This window comes from Morus notabilis, unplaced genomic scaffold, assembly GCF_000414095.1.
Source record: "Morus notabilis unplaced genomic scaffold, ASM41409v2 Scaffold262, whole genome shotgun sequence".
Classification (NCBI taxonomy): Eukaryota; Viridiplantae; Streptophyta; class Magnoliopsida; order Rosales; family Moraceae; genus Morus; species Morus notabilis.
Window position 1 is genome coordinate 195,943 of NW_010364747.1, and position 5,695 is coordinate 201,637.

Sequence of the window (5,695 nt, forward strand, 5' to 3'; positions counted from 1 at the left end):
AATCTTCCCTGCTGAATTCTCAGTATACCAACACTTACAGAGAAAAGCCAATCTCGGCTATGGACTAATGATTTCTCAAGATCACAACCCTTTTCCAGAAAAAAAAAAAAAAAAAAAGCAATCCTTGAACGAATATTATCGTGATCAAATATAGATCTCAGTGCCAACCAAACGATTTCATTAATTCCAACTACAGTAAGATAATCAGAGTATTTCGACGTGGACACGTGGTGCCAACGGACAGTCGTTCAGCCATTTGTCAATGCAATTAAGGTATATTACATAGGTACCCACGGAATATTCACTTTGAAAAATTCGAATATGTACTTTTTTTGAACGGAAATTTCATCAATAAATTAACAAATTACACAAATAAAAATTATATTTCCTATTATTAATGTGGGTCACATATTTTAATTAACAATTATATTGTGCTATTTAATAAATAAATTTAATTAAGGGGTCAACAATTATATTGTACTATTTAATAAATGAGTTTAATTAAGTGGTTTAATTAGGAGAGTCTAATAAAATTTTTAATAAGAGATAATAAAGAAAATAACATAATTAGTAAAGTGATTAATAAATTATAGCATATTTTTTAAAAATAGTAAATTAAAACATAATTTGATATTTTAAGTTTTAAATATTATACTTAAAAATACTCTTAAACCTCCATTTTCACCTCACTCCTCCCCCTTAAAGATATATTTTTTTAAAAATAGTAAATTATAGCATATTTTTTAAAATAGATAGATTATAGTTAAGTCCACTATGGCCGGGACCGGCGGCTAACTCTGACGACCGAAGACCATTTTCTGACAGCCTATGACTGTTTTTCGGCGTCCGATGACTGTTTTTCAGTGACTGTTTAACATTATATTTACTGGTATTTGCCATTTAATATCGTATTTACTAATAATACCATATTTACCTGAAAAGCCAACCACCGACTATGGTGACCGGTTAACGCTGTAATTACAGGTAAATATCGTATTTACCAAGAAATATCTTATTTACTAGTAAATATCATATTAACCTAAAAATTCGGCCACCGACTTCAGTGATCGTTCAACACTGTATTTACTAGTAAATATCATATTTATCTGAAAATTCAGGCACTGATTCCAGCGACCGTTTAACACTGTATTTAGTAATAAATATCGTATTTACCAGTAAATACTGTATTTACGAGTAAATATCATATTTATCTCAAAATTTGACCACCGACTCCAGCGACAATTTAACATTGTATTTACTAGTAAATATCATATTTAACTGAAGATCCTGCCATCGACTCCGGCGGCCATTGAACCCTGTATGATTCTAAACTATAACTACTAAGTATTTACATATAAATACAATATTTACCATATTAAAATTGTAGTTACTGAAGTATTTAAAGGTATTACAATATTTATCAGATGCAAACTTGTAACTACTAAAATATTTACTGATAAATACAATATTTACCATATTTAAAATTAAAATTACTAAAGTATTTACCGGTAAATACAATATTTAACAGATTTAAAAAACAAATACAAAACCAAATTTCACAAAAATTCTACAAATTCCACAAATTCTCGAATCTCAATCGCAAACACAATCACAAACACATATCACAAAATCAGATTCAAACTTATATTTTAATTAAGTATTTACTAGTAAATACAATATTTATTGGATTCAAATATTTACTAGTAACCGTATTTATCCAAACCACATAACTCAGTAGGAATCATATTCCTGAGAAAATGATAGGGGGTAATATGATTTCCAAGAATAATACATTACTGTGTTTGTTTTATACATGAATCTTGTCTTAGATTCTCAAGAATAATACGTTACTGTGTTTAGTTGTGCATGAGAATGTTATGTATTAAAAAAACATATTTTTTAAATGAATTACAATTATCACTAATATTTTTTAAAATATTTAGCCCATAACATTAGCACTAATATTTTAAAAAGTATAAAATACAACATAATAAGTAGTCCATAAAATTATTAAATTATCAACAAGTAGTCCATAACAAAACCAATAATATTAGATAAAACAAAGCAACACATCAATATATTTTTATTAAGAATCACAACAACAATGGCATACATATTTATTAAAAATCACAACAACAATGTCATACATATTTATTAAGAATCACAACAACAATGTCATGCATAAACCATATCAATGGCGATTTTTTCGCCATTGATCAAACATTTCCCTAGCCAAGTTATTTATGCATGTAGTCCAAGCATTGGATGTTTCAATATGTGTGTAATGCTCTATTTCTTCTTCTTCCTCCTCCTCCTCCTCTTCTTCTTCCAATTGTTTTTCATAAGGATCAATATCCACACTACAACAACAAAAGGGGCTTTTTTATAGCTTTTAGTTATAGCGTTTTTAAAAAATCGCTATTAAAACTTATTTTGATTACATTTTATAGCGTTTCTAAAAAGTTATTTTCGGTGTGTGTGTATATATATATATTAAAAAATCATAAAATATTTTGGCGGGTTGTGAACTTTCAAATTCCCGCTCGCTCCATTCTCCTTTTTTTTTCCTGCTTCGCTTGCTACTGAAATTCTCATACGAACAAATGCTTCCCCACTTTGTGAAGAGGCATTTAGCCGGCCAAGGAAAAAAAAAAAAAAAAAAAAAAAACCCCACTCGACCCGCCGCTCTTCCCCTCAAATTCACAAAATACAGCCATCTTTCTTATTTCATTCTAGCATTTTCAGAATCCCAAATTTTTCTCGCTCTTATTTTCTCTCCTCCCAAACAGAAAATTTACTTCTCTCTATGCTCTAGATCTCTCTCTCGCTCCTTCTCTCTCTAGCTCTAGATCTCGCTCTCGTTATAGATCTCTCTTTCTCGTTAAACCGTTGGTTGAAGATCTCGTTAAAGCCCTTTCCTCAACCGTTGATTTATTGCAATCGCCGCTGATTCTTGCCGTCGCGGACTCCAATTATTGCTGTCGCCGATTCCGATTCTCACTGTCGTTGTCGCCGCTGCCGATTCTCGTCGCTGCCACGGCCGATTGGTTGTTGATTCCAAAGTTTCGAAGTTCGGTGAGCACGTCCATTTAGCCCTTTCTTAGCTTCTGTCAAACATTTCTTTGAAGAGATTTCCTTACTTCACTATGACTTGAGGCTGTATGATGCAGATTCAAAGAGTTTTTTAGCTAAGCTTCTAGATTGTGTCAATTCGTTGCCGACAACCCCGAGGATATTTGAAGTTTCTTCATCGTCGGTACTCTTTCTCTCTGTATGCTTATCATCTTTGTTGGGAGCTTCATTTGGAATTTGAGGACTTGATAGAAGGTGAAAAATGATTTCTCATTGTTTCTGATGATAGTAGTTAATTTTGTTTTGGATAAAATTAGCAATTCATGTATGTTTTGTGTGGATTTGGCTGGCATGATCTTCTAGGTGTTTGTTAAAATGTCTAAGAGAGTTTAGTGTTGTAAGTCAAAAAAAGGTCTAAAAGAGTTTATTGGTTGCAATGACAGAATATGTTACCAAAATCCCTTCTGCTTAACATAAGGCCTTGAGGACCAAAACCAGACTGTGGGTATTTATTTTACTGCTTTCATTGATAGCTATTTCACAATGCATATATATAGGATCTGGGATGAGCATGGCTTGTTTTTCTTTTTTGAGGTGGTAAATGGGCTATTATTGTGTAATATCTAGGACGTCACTTTTAAAAGTGGATTGAATTGATGACAAATTGTTTTTCTTTTTGTCATGATTTCTATTGTCTTTTTTTTTTTTTTTTTTTTTAAGTTTTTGTTACTCTTACTTATGAGCTTTCAATTGTCATGATTCATGTTGTTCTTTGTTGGGGTTATTGAAATTATTTTCTTCGTTCCTGAAATGTTATATTTGTTGGATCATGGTAGTTTTTCTACTCTTATATACTTCTTAACAATTTGTGATGATCCTCATTTGGAGCTGATTCCTTGCCTAGACAGAAACCTTATTTACCAAATGAGGTTGAAGCTGGATCTTTCTGTGATGGGGCATTATGAGAGACATTGCCCACTTAAACCGCAGGCTGCAGTAAGTCTTAGTATATTAAAAGGTGAATATATAGCTCAACTGGTACTCATGGTCCCTTTCTGTTGTTTAATTTTATGAAGAATATACACACAAATTTATATTATATGCAAATGACATGTGTATGTATATATGTATATTATATGTAGATGACAGATAAAAATATGCATAGTCATAGACATGTGTATGTATATATCTATTTTTAGAATCTTCATTCATATTTCTTTCCAATCCATTTAACTTGCCCTGTAGGACAATTAATCTTAACTATGCTATCGGATTTGTGCAAGAGATATTAGGACTTCCAATTCTTTTCTTTGCATTCTGTTTTGATATATAAGGTCGGGAGATGCTGGCCTTTTTGTTTGAGTTTGTGTTTTCTGAATTTCACTTTGCTTGTGAATTGCCTACTTTTTTCTCTTCGGGTGTAGGCAATGAAGACTCATGCTTTCTCCAACTATCTACATAACAATACATATAAGATACTCTGTCTTACAAGTTTGACATTAAATTTTTACCTAGTGCATCATTGAAGCCATGTTTCCTCTAACTCACTGCAAAACATATGTGGATGTGGCTACGTAGTTGTGAATGATGTAACTAGTCCTTGCTTTATTTATAGGTTAAATGGTGGAAGTTTTAGTTGAGTTTGATTATTGTTTTGATAGTGGATCACTTTTTTATACGTTAGACGGTGGAGATGACTTTTTTGTTGAAGTATTTTGTCAAGATGGAAGGATTTACTTCACCATTTCACTTAGTTAGACGTTTTGAATATTTTGATATCTCCAGCTATTCCTCTGTTTTCTTTACTTGTTTTGAATGTTAAGGTTTTAGACATTGTATGAATTATGTTGTGGATGTAATTTTATTGCCAACTTGGTAGATATTGAGAACAATTGATAAGTTGAATGTTTTTATGTTTTAATTTGAATGTTCCTATTTAGATATAAGATGTTGCTCGGAATTACCATCTATTTGAATGAATTTAAAAGGATATCAATAATAATTTTAAAAAGCTACAAGAGTATGAACATGACAAGGAAAAAAAGCTATTAATATGTATCGTAGTCATGCTAAATAGCTGTAAGAGGTTGAAAATAACTTGTCTTAAACGCTATAATACCTCAATTCTATAGCGCTTTCAATCACTCTCTTAGAACGCTATGTTTTCTGACGATTTTTAATAGCGTTCGATGTCCTAGCGCTCCACAAAACGCTATTGCTAGTGACTAATAGCGTTGTTGGTCAGCTACTAATGCTGATATTTCTTGTAGTGCCATTTCCCTTATAATTAAGTTGTGAAGAAGACAACATTAGGAGCAATAAAAAATGATCCATAAGAGAAACTCCCTATTGACATAGTAATACCAGCTAAGAAGCCACAATTTTGATAATTACTTTTGTCATCAGTAGATCAAATCAATAAAATTGATTGGAAAAAAATTATCAGACCAATAATTAAAAAAAAAACTAAACTAAACTAATTTAGAAAAAAAAAAAAAAAAAAAAAACTAAAAGAACTAAACCCAGACACAGATTAAAAAATGACAATTTCTAAACCACATACAGTTTGGAATCCAAACCATCAGACATCAAACTTAAAACAATCTGTAGAAGAAAACCTCCA

The 5,695-nt window shown here is 31.3% G+C and overlaps 1 protein-coding gene across 1 annotated transcript in view; it reads right to left on the reverse strand.

Annotated features, from left to right (window-relative positions):
- The window catches only part of LOC21402346 (purple acid phosphatase 2), a 3,122-nt gene extending 2,987 nt beyond the window's left edge, over window positions 1-135 (reverse strand). The window contains exon 1 of the mRNA XM_024171398.1: window positions 9-135. The gene's annotated coding sequence lies outside the window, so the exon portion shown is untranslated. The remainder of the gene's footprint in view (window positions 1-8) is intronic.
- Window positions 136-5,695: the final 5,560 nt, after the last annotated feature.